Source organism: Pelophylax lessonae, assembly GCF_965119305.1.
Source record: "Pelophylax lessonae genome assembly, chromosome: 6".
Classification (NCBI taxonomy): Eukaryota; Metazoa; Chordata; class Amphibia; order Anura; family Ranidae; genus Pelophylax; species Pelophylax lessonae.
Genome location: NC_138773.1, coordinates 289527443 through 289542962, shown reverse-complemented (window position 1 = coordinate 289542962; position 15520 = coordinate 289527443). Strand labels below are relative to the sequence as shown.

General features: G+C 43.2%; 1 protein-coding gene across 6 annotated transcripts in view; it reads right to left on the bottom strand.

Annotated features, from left to right (window-relative positions):
* Positions 1–15520, bottom strand: part of LRP1B (LDL receptor related protein 1B) — a 2177452-nt gene that overhangs the window by 708523 nt on the left and 1453409 nt on the right. The window lies entirely within an intron of this gene.

The window sequence follows — 15520 nt, the reverse complement described above, 5'->3', positions numbered from 1 at the left end:
CCCCTTAGTTCCTATGACATTACTGAGGACAGAACTCACATGTGCACTTACCTGTGAAAACCAGCATCCAGCACCATTGTAATATAAACCCTTGTTTGGACTGCCTAAACCTGACATACATTTTTGTCGAAGTTTAACAACAGCCAAAACATATAATATAATATGCTTCATATTCTCTTTCAGCACCACTGGCGCTGTAATTTATTATTGTGGAGATCCATGTGCAAAAATCCATTCCCTACCCCAAGGGTCTCTTAATGCTCCATGTAATCGCAACTCTTACACTAACCCTCCTGGAAACCCTAACACTAATCCCCCTGTAATCCTAATATTATCGCTCCCTGTAACCCTAACACTGACCCTCCCTGTAGCCTTAACACCAACTAAAGCCCTAACATTAACACTCCCATAACCCAAACACTAACCCTCCCTGTAACCCTAACATTAAATCTTCCTGTAGTTCAAACATTAACCCTCCCTGTAACCCTAATACTAATCCTCCCTGTAACCCTAATAGTAACCCTCCCTGTAACCCTAATAGTAACCCTTCCTGTCACCCTAAAACAAATCATCCCTGTAAACCTAAACTTACCGTAACCCTCCCTGTAACCCTAATGCTCACCTGCCCTGAATCCCCATTACTAAACTCCCCTGTAACCCTAACACTAACCTGCCCTGAATCCCTAATGCTTATCCCCCCTGTAACCCTAATACTAACCCTTCCTGTAACCCTAATATTAACCTACTCTGTAACCCTAATACTAATCCTCCCTGTAACACTTATATTAATCCACCCTGTAACCCTAATGCTAACCCTCCCTGTAACCCCAATACTAACCTGCCCTGAATCCCTACTACAAATCTCCTCTGTAACCCTAATACTAATCCTCCCTGTAACCCTAATACTAAGCCTCCCTGTAACCCTAACACTAACCCTCCCTGTAACCCCAATACTAACCCTCCCTGTAACAGTAATCTTCCCAATAACCATAAGGCCTTAAGCACACAGGATGTTTTTTCGCCTCTAAACACCCCAAAGTCTTCTGGGACACGTGACAGATGCTCGCGCCCAAAAGGGGAAGTTCTGCTTTAAGGCTTCCTCCCCCACTACTGTTTGTCAAATGGGGAGGAGGGGGGGAGCGGGTACCCGATTTTGACCAGTACCCGCTCCTACTTCCGCTCTGATCATGAAGCGGAAGTTCTCCCCCCCCCTCCCAAAGTCTTCTGGGACACATGACAGATGCTCGCGCCCATAGTAAAAAGGCTGACGCGGTTGAGAGAGGACACAGGGAGAAAACAGCTAGGGTGAGCACACCGATCGATCCTGGGACAGGTAAGTGGCTGTTTATTAAAAGTCAGCAGCTACAGTTTTGTCAGCAGCTACAGACTGGGGCCCCTCTTTAGGGTTTGAACAAGATTTAGCCGTTGTAATCTATAACGCCTTTATAAATAAAACCAAGTTTCATAAACACACATAAATATTGCTTTTTGACAAACAGAAGTACAACTTTAAATATATATATAAAAAAAAAAAAAAAAAAACGGTAAACTCTATTGGCTGTAATGCCAGGCTGCGAGTGGGGATGGGGAAGTAAATGGGAGTGAGGGTGTGCACAGGGCGGGGTTCATTATACTTTGGGGATGTGGAGGTGACCTGCAAGCAGGGATGGGGAAGTAAATGAAAGTGAGGTCGTGCACTTGGCAGGGTGCATTCTACTTTGGGGATGGGAGGTGACCTGCAAGCAGGGATGGGGAAGTAAATGGGAGTGAGGGAGTGCACAGGGCAGAGAACTGGACGGTGTAGGCAGGCTGTTTTTTTACACAATGCTAACCATTGCTACCTTGCTGGAATGGGAAACACTCACTAGACATATGCACCCCTGAAACATTTGTTTAGTTTCATTTTCTTTTCATTTATTTTTTGTTTTTTCTTTTCTTTTATCGGATCATTCGTTATGATCGTCATTCCTTACTTCGGATAATTCGTAACTTCGGATGCATTCATATTAATTGATCTCTCACTTTCTGTGTCACAAGAGACTCACCAATCCAACAAAACAGTGCCACCGGCCCACCACACCCTGTCTGGATTCTGGATGAAATGCAGTCTGACACAGAAAAACACACAAGGGAATAAGGGACAAGCTCATTGGCCACAGATAATACACTAACACTGCTTATCGGAAAATCAAATGAATCTGAATATATCCAAAAGAAAAACTAATATGAATGCATTCATCATTTATTTTTTCATATTTAGCAATAAGGAATAGTTGTAAAGAACTAAAATACGAAAATATCCAAATGTAACAGATTAGGTAAACTTGCAGGTTGAATTGTTTTTCGTTCTTTTGTATTTTTGTATTTTCGGATTTTTGTTCTTTTGGATTTTTGTTCTTTCGGATTTTCGTCCTTTAAGATTTTCATTCTTTCAGGTTTTTGTTCTTTCAGATTTTCATTCTTTCAGGTTTTCGTTCTTTCAGATTTTCGTTCTGACAATTTGTTTTCGTACGCATTCACCAAAAGTGTCTTTTGTTTATTCGGATGCTCCTGAATTAATGAATATGCCGAATTCAGTCAGAAATCAAATTTGTAACAAAACTAATTGCACATGTCTAACCCTCACCATGTCACATCCAGACTGACATATATCCACCTCTTCTGTGGCTTGTAGGGCATTGCTCCAAAACTCCCAGGCAGCAGACAGACAGAGGGAGCCTGCGTCTTTCAGCCAACATAGCTTGCCGACGGAGTCTCCAGTATGCCTGGCAGAAGAAGAACTTCATACAGCTGGGGTAATAGTTTTAAAATAAAGCAATGTGGCATTTGTAAAACCCCCTCTGTCCTCTGTTGGGTTAAGAGGGTTGGTCAGGGGGAGGTAAAACCACAGCTCAACTGCCTGTTTTTACTGTCCCTTGGCTACATGTGTGAACGAGCCCTAACGGCCATAGACAGGTTGAAATTTGGCTGATTCAGCAGGAACCCTTCCCCCTTCTTGTAACCTTAAAGCTGACCATAGACAGGTTGAAATTCGGCTGGTTCAGCCGGAACTGGGAAATTTTCGATCCATTTATGGGCAGGATGGTTGTACTGATTTTTTTTTTTTCTTGTACGATCAGTGCCACTGGCTATAGCCTGCAGAAGTGATCATTGTATTTTGATGGCTAGTTACCTCCCGCTGTCAGAATACAATAACGTAGCGGGAGGGATTCCCCCATAAACCCTGACTGTGTTGATGCAGGACTTTAGAGATTTTCTTTCCTTCAACCAATGGTTTGGCGAGCCTAAAGCCTGGTACACACTATTAGTTATTTTTCCATTCAACCCAGTGAGTTGAGTGAAAAAAAAACTGTCAGCTCCCGAAACTAGAACTGCTGTACTAACGATTGGACATTAGTACAGCGATCTCCCCTGCTGAGCTGTTTTGACTGTATTTTGACAGGAGGACATACCCCGCGCCAGAACACTCTAAGCAGCGCTCAAAAGCCATTGGCTGAGAGCGCTTATCAGGAGCCGGTCAGGTGCTGGTTTTCCAGCATGCACTTCCGACAAATGGCCGGCTTCTTTCAGACCAGTTGGCATACACACGGGCTGCATTTGGGCCATGTGTAAGGGGCTTAACAATATCATTAACTTTACCTTCTGTAAACATAGAGCGCAACAGCACCTTCAGTCCATTTACACTTATTCTCTAGTCTACTCACCTGTCCCGGGTCTTCCAAGATCTTGGCTGTGTAGCCTTCACAGTCTCTTGCCAGAATCTCCACCACACCACTGTAATTGCAACTTTAACAATCCTATAAGATGTCTTAAACCCTTTTTTTGTTTTTTCAGAAGAGGAGGCCCCCACATGCCTATTATTTCCATTTCCTTCTGCTTTGCGTGGAATAATCAAACAGCAAGGTTGCCTGTCTGTGTTCGGAGCTCTGTGTTGTTTACATCACAGAGCTGCCTTTCCTGAGGGGATGGAATTGGTTAGTGGGTACCGGCAAGCATTCGTTGGCCGGGACCTGCTTATCAGCTTGTGCTGTGACAAATCACAGCACAACCTGGGTGGCAGGCACACACAAGCACGCCCCTTACCTTACCACATCAGATACGTGATCCAGAGATGTGAGGCCACCCTGCCACAGTAAATCTGCGTGATCGTCAGGGGGAAAAAAAAAAAAAAGCTATAGCATATACATTTGCTAAGCAAGTCATATTGTAATTTATTGTTCTTAAAAATTACTCTTTCCTTTTTAATCTGCAGCTCTGTAATTTTCTGTAAAATTGAATGCAATATGGCTACCTGGAAGTGTTCTGTACACAGTGTAGAGAACTTCCCCAGACATTTAAATTCCTGCTTATGTGGTTTGTTCACTGATTTTCCCAGAAATCTACACTAAGATCCAAGTCAGAGTTTTGACACCATATGCAACAAACTTCATTTTTTTATGAGATGCTCCCAAAGGGTTTATCACTTCTAAAGGGATGCAGACTTTGCAGCATTCTTCATTAGAACACTGCAAGTGCACCAGCTGATCAACAATGAAAAAGTCATTCCCATTCAGAATTAGTAACCAAAAGACGAAGAAGAACAAACAACTTTTCTTTCATAGCAGAAATAAAAGAAATTTGCTAAACAGTTTCTTGCACTGTACATAGATCACCCAGAGGGTCCCCCCCCCCCCCCAACAAAAGTGGAGTTGGTCTTTAATAGGTAGTTAATGAATACAGAGCTACATTAATGTGTCCTTTATGTCTGCTTAGAGAAACCAGTTTTATTTCGTCAACTAAAACTTTTTCGTCCAAATTTTCGTCAGCGCCATTTTTACAGTGACGAAAACTAAACTAAGTGCAACACATTTTGGTCCACTGATGAAAACTATGACCAAAATCAATTCCATTTTTGTTAACAAATGAAAACTAAGTGAAAATGTGAGGCAGGAATGCTTACCCTCGTGAACTAACTTCTGGTTTCCTCGGAGCTCCACCTGCTTTCATTTCCAGCAAGCAAGCAAGCGACTGTGTGTAGCCAGCATTACAGGCCTCTGAGTCTCACACTGTGACAAGTATGACTGCCAGAGACCAGAGCAGCACTGTGTATTACAGCCAGGCCTCCCGAGTCACAACGAGAGTCCCACTTGTTAGTCCCGATTCACGATGACCACCCATGTCTCGAGCAGAGAGCAGATAGAGCACCCACTGTGAGTGTGTAGTGTACATTACAATTATAGCAGGCCTGAGGTGAGCCCTCAGACCACCGTCCGTCTAAAGCACTGCGTGTGCATTACAGGCCTCCTCCAACCACTGACAGTGGCATCTAGGGCACTGTGCATTACAGGCCATCTCTCAGACCTGAAACAACCATCCAGCACTGTGCAGCATTACAGGCCTTCTCTGATTAGTGACCTTGGCATGGCGGCATTCAGAGCACTGTGCATTACAGGCCATCCCTCTGGCCTGAGACCACCATCCAGCACACTGCAGCATTACAGGCCTCCTCAGACTACCGTCCAGAGCACTGTGCAGCAATACAATCCTCCTCAGACCACCGTCCAGAGCACTCTGCAGCATTACAGGCCTCCTCAGACCTCCATCCAAAGCACTGTGCAGCATTACAGGCCTCCTCAGACCACTATCCAGAGCACTGTGCAGCATTACAGGCCTCCTCTGACCAGTATACACCGGCATGGTGGCATCCAGAACACTGTGCATTACAGGCCATCCCTCAGACCTGAGACCAACATCCAGAGCACTGTGCAGCATTACAGCCCCCCTCAGACAACCATACAGAGCACTCTGCTGCATTACAGGCCACCTCAGACCACCGCCCAGAGCACTCTGCTGCATTACAGGCCCCCTCAGACCACCGTACAGAGCATTGTGCAGCATTACAGGCCCCCTCAGACCACCGTCCAGAGCACTCTGCTGCATTACAGGCCACCTCAGATCATCCAGAACGTCTAAATCTGTATCTCTGATTAGATATAAATTTTAGATTTTTTTTACTCCAGGAACTTATGATGAGTTTGGAAATTCTATAGAAATGCTTAAATAATACATTACAGTTAACTAAACACATTCAATTTTAGTTGACTAAAATTATTTTATTCAACTAAAATGCACTGGAGATTTTAGTCTACTAAAATACAATGACTAAAATGGGACTAAAACTAAAATGACATTTTAGTCAAAGATTATGACTGAATCTAAAACAATTGCAGATGACTAAAATTGGCGCTAAAACTAAAATGGCATTTTAGTCAAAAGACTACATCTAACGCTAAATTAAAATGCAATGGCAAAATTACAATTGTACCAAACTTTGTTGCAGATTGCTGCCTTTTGCTAATCTGAAGAAATAGCTGTTTGTTTGTAGTGAAGGTAGATGGGAGTGACGTTATAATTATCAATCAGCTGCTTCATTTGCAGGGTTCCAAAGAGTGAAGTGGCAGGGTCTGCATTTCTTCAGACATCATTTCTCTTTGGAAGTATCTAACCAAAAATGCCCAAAATCAGACTTGTATCCTAGTGCAGACTTCTAGGAAAATCAGCACGCCAATCACACAAGCAGGAAATGACATTGTTGGGGGGCGTTCTGTGCACCATCTCTGTACAGAAGGCTTCCAGGTAGCCATATTGCATTTCACAGAAAATTACAGAGCTGCAGCTTAAAAAGGAAAACAATAATTTGATAATATTCAATTGCAACATGACCTTTGTAGCAATTGTATATACTTTATTTTTTTAAATTTATTTTTGCTATTTTTTTGCACACAAAAGTGAACCTAGCCTAGCAATAGTATTTGAGGAGACTACGCCAGTATTCCAGCCATATGGTCCATTTACTGGTAGCCCTTCTTGTTTATCCTTTTTCTCAGTAAGGTGAACACACTTTCATAGTTATTTAACTCTTCGTTTTACACTCTGCAGCATTAAAGCAAGCATAACTTCTGTAATTAAAGCCTCGGAAGATATATTGCAAACAGCCCCAGCATATTTAATTGCCAAATAAGGCACATCCATTATGAGATGGAGCTTATTAGAGTTTTTCATCACTGTCTGGGTTTCGCTGCGAGGTTGATATTAAAGAACAAGCGAACTGTCAAGGTTCGTTTTCTACCACACTTGGCAAAGTCATCATCGCTCCTCAACAAGGAATTCTCAGGACATTAGTGTACACATAGCTCATTAGCCAAAATCAGCTTTCAGGTCAATTTCTTCACCACTGTAATTTCATCTGTTCATTAACAACTCTAGTAGGGATTTGATTAATTTCAGATTAAAACAAAAATTCAGGCTAAGTGAGATGTCTTCATCCATAGAAAGGTTTGATAGTAGTAATATTGCAGATATGGATGGAGTCTAAAGGTTGAGCCACCCACTGATTTATAAAGTCTCTTGTGGACTCCGGCAGTTACATCTCTTCATTAGAGTTCCTACTTCCTCACCTCGTTCCTGCATGCCTTTGGGCTACTTCAACACATGGCAACATTTAAAGTGACACTAAGCAGCATCCTTGTTCTACATTCGTCCATACACATCCACTAATGAATGGCCCTGTAATCCATTCTTCATGAAATTATTTCTTACTGTGTTCTTCTGCCCCCTTAAAACATCCTTCATGAGTTCCTCCTCACTTCTGTTTGTAACGAGCAGTGTACATTAGTTGTGGTCTGTGCACGCTACAAAAAGGGCCATCTTACTGAAGGGTATGCTTGCCCAGTGGGGCCCCACCTGCCCAGCGACCCAGCCCCAGCCAAGCATTAGTCCCGATCAGTGTTGGGGGTAACTAGTTACAAAGTAACTGATTACAGTAACTACATTACTTTTTTTGGTAACTAAGTAATGTAACTAGTTACAATACTAATATTGGTAACTACACTACTTTACTAGGCTATAGGAGGTAACTACACTACTTTACTAGGCTATAGAAACGCGCTTTCCTGCGTTACCCAAGCCGTTGCGATACAATCGTTATTTCGAAGAATAGAGAAGGATGAAGTTTATGACTTTTTGTTGCACTTTTATGTTTTATTCTGTTTTTTTCAGGTTTTGTTCTCATGTTTGCCAAAGCCTGTGTTTATACAATAAACTCTATGCAGAAAGAGTGTCATGTATCTTCTTCTACACGGTCAATTAAGAAAGAGGAATGTAAAGTAATAAGTAGTGAAGTTACTTTTCAAATGCAGTAACTAGTAAAGTAATCTCGTTACAATTTACAGAAGTAACTAGTAAATAGTTACATTTTTTGAGTAACTACCCCAACACTGGTCCCGATTCCGTGTGCATCCTGCCACCAAACTTAGCAGGTAGCAAGAGCCTGTTGGCCCCACGCTGCTGTCAGGCCACTTGGGCCATGGAGGAAGAGCCCACAACTGCAGGAATGCCTGTCCACCTCTACGGGAACAGGCACACACAGGACAGTCGAGTCTGACTCCCGTCTGTGTGTGTGTTCACTGGACCCAGCCACTGAACTTGAAAACTGTCATTAGCCTGGCACTGCTGTACCAATAAATATAGATTAATCGAAAATTTGCATTTTTGTTCTCGTGGGTGATTGTGTAGGCAGGGCCCCAGTGCACTGCATTTCCCTGGGCCCTTTAAAGCTATTAAGATGGCACTGGCTACAAATCCCATAGTCCATCTTGGGAGCGAGCAAGAGAGGGTGGCTATGTTCCTGTCTGCAAATTGCTATAACAGAATCATGGCTACAACCACGCTCCTAGTACCTTTTTCTTTTATTCGGCGATGACTGGCTTTCTTTTAAAAGTGATCTGGGTGGCTGCAACTTTTACAGCGCTCTTAAGGTCCCTCCCTTCCCGCCAATGCCCACAGTGGTTCCCAGGTTCTCCAGTTAAACCTTGGAGCTCAGGACCATAGTAAGCGGTCAAGACAGCTGCCCACAGCAGAGAGGGAGGAACATCCGTTCCCCCGTCTCCTCAGTGACAAATGATCCTGGAAGTGATGAGGATTTTGTCACTTCTGGGTTCAGAGTAGTCATTTCCTGGTTGTTACAGCCAGAGAAGCATGTAGCCAAGCACCATCTGTTCTTGGTTAGTTGCTCTGGAGAGCAGGGGAAACATCAGGGGTCTCCATAAAGAGTACCAGTCACCTGCCCAAAACTATCACAAGGGGGCTTGTTCACTCCTATGTAAAAGCAATAAAGTTTAATGAAAAACAAAATATTAAAAAGTGTATTTTTTTTATGAAATACAATTTAGAAATGATAATAATATTAAAATAATAAATATATAATAGTAAATAATTCTAAAACTAATTTTAAAAAATGCTAAAAGAACCCCCTGGGAATATACACAAATGTAAACACGAGCATAGGTCTGGCACGCAAATGGTGTAAATGGTAATTGCACAGTATATTGAGATATTGCTGAAAATATTAAAGGGGGGGGGGGTGGGGGTGCAACAATTCTAGGGCCGTAATCCAGCGACTTCTTAGCCTTTTAGATACCTTTACATTGAATGGGACCCTAAAAAAGGATATCTCAATTATCGCTGAAGCTGCAGTGATGACTGAGATATCACTCTTCCAATCCAGTGAAATACTAGTACGTTGCCGATTGGCAATTGGTTAAATATCACTTTTAGTGCCGGTTCGCATTGGTGTGATGCAGGAACCCTGCAAATCCACTGCGGGATCCTGCATCCCACCTGACTTGCAGGCAGTTCACACTGCCATATGCGAACTACTGGGGGTGTCAATACAAAGTTAAGGATACCCCCAGATCAGTTTGCATATCACAGTGCAAACTGTCAGTTCGGACAGTAATAGGTGTGAACACCCATGCGATCTGATTCTGGTGCGGCCAAAAAAAAAGGGTCCTGTGTGACTTTGGTCTGAATGCAATGCAAATTAAGCCATGCAATCTGCATGGCTGGATTCACATCGCACAGACATTGCATGTGATTTGTGGTGCGAATCACATGCAATGTCTGACATTGCATATGTGTGAACCGGTACTCAAGTGGATTATTCTTACAAAAAATGGATGCATGGTCAAAATTTGCAAAATTAAATGGTAACTGGCCTTTTCAAGGTATGAATTTCTGGATGGCTTGCGCAGAATGAAAAAAAAAATGTCAACATTGCCCCTTTTTTTTTTTTTTTAAATTAGGGACAAAACAAGACAAAGAAATATATTTTCCCTTATGGGGCCTGTAAATAGCACAAACCATTTGACATGAATTAAGTTCCCAGGAAACATCAAAGCTGCTATACAGGATGATAAATGTAACGGCGTTATTTGTCTTACAAGAGCACATCTCAGCAAACAACCAAAAAGCCAAAACAATGACTCCAATATTTTCGATAAATCAAAGGGAAGCATAATGCGAGGATTAAAATTGATGGCTTTATTCTCGTGTTAACGGCAGGGGCTGAATAGCTGGCTGGCTAATCTGAAGCATGTAATATATGACAGGTCCATAGGTGATCTACAGCGCTTGGGGCTACACTGGTACGAGCACACAGATGATTTGTCCCGTGTTAATGATATACTGTAAGCCGGATTTTCTGCTTGCATCAAAATATCGTAAAATATGTGACTTAGATATATCACTATTTGTTGGGTGACAGCTGAACACAAATCATCAAGTCCGCTTCTTGCAGAGGAGGATAATGTAAAAAAGCCGCAATCAATCATTATTTATTTACACTTAGCCATCCTGTTGGTAATATAGAGAATGAAGGATTATGGGAATGTGAGCCAAACTTTTCCCCAACTGCCTCCACTGTCAGCACCATTTCATATAAATATAGTATATGTGTTTTTTTTTTTTTTTTGGGGACATCATTCTCTTGACATGGCCTCAGTGCTAACCTGAAGTAAGCTTGTTCTCAAATCTTAACCACTAGCTTACTGGGCACTTATACCCCCTTCCTGCCCAGGCGAGTTTTAAGCTTTCAGTGATGGCACACTTTGAATGACAATTGTGTGGTCATTCAACACTGTACCCAAACAAAATTGTTATCATTTTTTTCAAACAAATAGAGCTTTTGCTTGGTGGTATTTTTTCACCCCTGTGATTTTTGTTGTTTGCTAAAGAAACAAGAAAAGACTGAAAATTTTGAATAAAAATAAAATACATTTTTTTTCATAGTTTGTTATACAATTTTGCAAACAGGTAATTTTTCTTCTTCATTGATGTGCACTGATGAGGCTGCACTGATAGGCTGCAACGATGGGCACTGATTGGCAATGATGAGGTGGCACTGATGAGACAGCACTGATGGGCACTGATAGGTGGCACCAGGGCCGCTGATAGGGGGGGACCACCAGCCCTCTTGTAGGGGGCCCGAGCACACAGGGGGGCCCACACAGGGAGGGGGAATAGTGATGGACAACAAATACAGAACTCTTCCTCCAGCACCTGAATCTGATCTGTCCCTCTCCCTGCTATCAGCTTTTATCTGCTGAGAAAGAGACAGTCGTCCCTCACTAATCCCCCTCCCTGTGTGGCCCCCCCTCCCAGCACTGGCTATAATGTTACCTCTACTCAGGAGTTTATTTGTAACTTTGTTTCTCTCCCTCTGTCTCCCTGATCCAGGAGCTCCAACTGCCCAGCCTGTATATTTCTTTCATCTCATCTTCATTTTTATTTATTAACATAGTTTTTTTTTTTTTAGATTTAGCAGAAATCATGTGAGTTATGTTAAATTTGTGTCTGATAAAAGTGATTTTGTTGTAATTTTAGCTAAATATATATTATATTTTCTTGGGGGGGGGCCCTGCCAGGTAGTCTGTACAGGGCCCCGGGATTTCTAACAGCAGCCCTGGGTGGCACTAATGGGCACTGATAGGTAGCACTGATGGGCTCTGATAGGCAGCACTGAAGGACACTGTGAAGTGGCACTGATAGGTTACACTGATAGGTGACACTTATGAGGCACTGATTGGCACAGATAGGTGGCACTGATAAATGGCACTGATGGACACTGTTTGGCAGTACTGGTAGGCACTGATAGTTGGCACTGATGGGCACTGGTTTGCATGGATTAGCAGCACTGATGAGCACTGTGTTGGACCGATGTCCCTGTAACAGAAGCCAGTTAACGACTTCCCTCCTTTCTCTTCACGCTATCAGTGTGAAGAGAAAAAAAAAGCCGAGAACCGGCTTCTGTTTACTTCTGTGATCAGCTGTCATTAGGGTAAAGGTAAAGTTAAAGGGTAAATGGTAAAGGGCCAATCACATCATGTTATCAGCCGAGTCCCAAGCACTCGTCTATCAGAGAGCATTGCGCCTGCATGCTGCAGGGGGTGCGTGAGCAGCGCGATCATGAGAGGACATTTATTGATGCCCTCCCGGCACTGGAAGTCCGTGCTGTAGCCATCTTTCGGCTGTAGCACCAGGGAAAGTGGTTAAAGTGATATTAAAGTCTTGTTTTTTCTTTAAAAATAACAAACATGTCATTCTTACCTGCTCTGTGTAATGGTTTTGCACAGAGCAGCCAAGATCCTTCTTTTCTTGGGTCTTCGTCGGCGCTCCTGGCCCCCCTTCCTGCTGAGTACCCTCACAGCAAGCAGCTTGCTATGGGGGCACCCGAGCCAAGCTGCTGCTCTATGTGTCGATTTTCACACGCAACCGCGGCTCGTCCCCGCCTCCCTCTCTGCCCTCATTGGCTCAGTGACTCTGATTGAAAGCAGCGGGCGCTAATGGCACTCGCTGCGGGGTCTCAGCCAATCAGAAGGGAGAGTCCCCGGACTTCATGGCTCTCGTGCAAAATCGGTGGATTGAGATGGGGCTCAGGTAATTGTTAGAGGGCTGAGAGGGGTTGCTGCACACAGAAGGTTTTTTTTATCTTAATGCATAGAATGCATTAAGATAAAACAAACCTTCTGCCTTTAGAACCACTTTAACCAGTGACTAAACTGCTTAAAGTTACTAGATTGTCATAACAGCCAAGCAACTAGCATTTTCAGAAGAAGTTCTGCAATGCAAAAGTGCATAATTCTGACAGCACGGGTTTCTGTTAACCACTTAAGCCCCGGAAGATTTTACCCCCTTCCTGACCAGGGCCTATTTTGCAATTCGGCACTGCGTGACTTTAACGGACAATTGCACGGTCGTGTGACGCTGTACCAAAATGAATTTGACGTCCTTTTTTCCCCACAATCAGAGCTTTCTTTTGGTGGTATTTGATCACCTGTGCGATTTTTTGATCATGCGCTATAAACAAAAAAAGAGCATCAATTTTGCAAAAATAACAATATTTTTCACATTTTTTTTATATGAAATTCCCCAAATAAATTGTAAAAATCAAAATCTTTTAACATTTAAGGCCAATTTGTTTTATGCTACATATGTTTGGTAAAAAAAATCGCAAAAAGCGTATTTTGATTGGTTTGCGCAAAAGTTATTGCGTTTACTAACTAAGGGAAAGATTTTTGTCATTTTTGTTGTTTTTTTTTTTAATGAGTAATGGCGGCGATCTGCAATTTTATTTGCGGGACTGCGACATTGCGGCGGACAGATCGGACCCTTGACTGACATTTTTGACACTTTTGGGGTTACCAGTGACATTACTGCAGCAATTAGTGCTATACATATGCACTGTTACTGTAAAAATGACACTGGCAGTGAAGGAGTTAACTTTATTGGAGAGGGAGGGGTTAATTGTGTCCCTAGGGGCGTGCTTCTAACTGTGATTGGCTGTGGCTACTAGTGTAAGAACAGAGATCAACGGTCCTACATAGTAGAACCGTCTGATCTTCATTCTTACACAGGGGAGAATGACAGGCGGCTTTGTTTACATTAGCCGCCTGCCTTTCTTCCGGTGTAACGGACGATCGCGAGTGCCGGCGGAAATCGGGTCCGTGACTGCGTGGGAGCGGGAGCGCGCCTCCGGCGGCGCGCGCTCGCTCCCTAGAGCCTCACAAGCTAGCAACGTAGACCTACGTCGCTTTGCCTGTGAGGGACTGATCGCTGCAGTAAATAGTCGTGCGGCGGTCGGCAAGCGGTTAAAGTTGAACTGCAGTTTTTTTTTTTTTTTTTACAGTAACAGTGCATATGTATAGCACTGATTACTGTAGTAATGTCACTGGTAACCCCAAAAGTGTCAAAAATGTCAGTCAAGGGTCCGATCTGTCTGCCGCAATGTCGCAGTCCCGCAAAAAAAAACGCAGATCGCCGCCATTACTCGTTAAAAAAAAAACAGCACAAATGACAAAAATCTTTCCCTTTGTTAGTAAACGCAATAACTTTTGCGCATACCAATCAAAATACATTTTTTGCCATTTTTTTACCAAACATATGTAGCATAAAACAATTGACCGAAAATGTTAAAAAATTTTGATTTTTACTTTTTTTTGGGGGGGGGGGAATTTCATATAAAAAAAATGTGAAAAATATTGTTATTTTTGCAAAATTGACGCTCTTTTTTTGTTTATAGCGCATGATCAAAAAATCGCACAGGTGATCAAATACCACCAAAAGAAAGCTCTGTTTGTGGGAAAAAAAGGACGTCAATTTCATTTGGGTACAGCGTCGCACGACCGCGCAATTGTCCGTTAAATTCACGCAGTGCCGAATCGCAAAATAGGCCCTGGTCAGGAAGAGGGTAAAATCTTCTGGGGCTTAAGTGGTTAAGCCATCATAATCCTAACATTCAATGATGTCATCTGTTGATAAGGAGGATGTCACACACCCCTCAAAGCATCCTTGTTTGACCCCTTCCGCCCCTATCCATCAGCACTGCGGTCACATTAGCTGAGTGAGGGATAGAAGCTGAGAGAGAAGAGAAACTCTGGAATACTAGTCAGTACCAGTGTGCAAAGGTGTAGTTGCTTTATAAGAATAAATCACCTCTAATTTTGGGTCTCCTATGTGTGTGGATATTGCTGCAATATGTGAAACTATTCATTTATTTTTTAATGGGATGGCACAAGATTGTGTGTAACTTTAAAGGATGCCCTGATTGAAAAAAGGTTGAGAAACACTTCCCTATATTAGGCCGTGGCCATTGTTCCTCATTGCGGCACTTGCGTGTGTTCCAGCTATCTGGGGATCCATACAGGGATATGGAGAATCAGAAGGGTATCCCCTTTGCCCTGTAGGCGTCTCCTATAGTGCCAATGAGCCTGAGAACCTCCTTCCCAGTTCAGCCCAACACCTTCCATGGAGGCTAGGAAGGGTATGTCATGTTAACTCCTAGGGGAAACACATACCCCTGATCCCTTAACCCCTTGCTTACCAGCCGCCGCAGATGGTGGCAGGTGGGCAGGTTCCAGCAAAACAACGTACCCATACGTCACTTAGCGGGGGCAATCGTGGGGGCGCGTGCGCCCATTTGCCAGCAGGGAAGCTGTTCTGCGGGGCTGGTGGCTACGGTTGCTGCCGGGCACCTGCGATTGCTCCCCGTGGAGACAGAATGGTGATCTGCTGTTGAAAACACAGCAGACTGTTGTTCTGTCAGCAATAAGAACAGGAATCCTGTGTTCCTCCTATTTGGCAACACAGGTCCCTGTGTTATTTCCATAAGCCCATCTCCCACACAATTATAAAACACCCCCTAGGC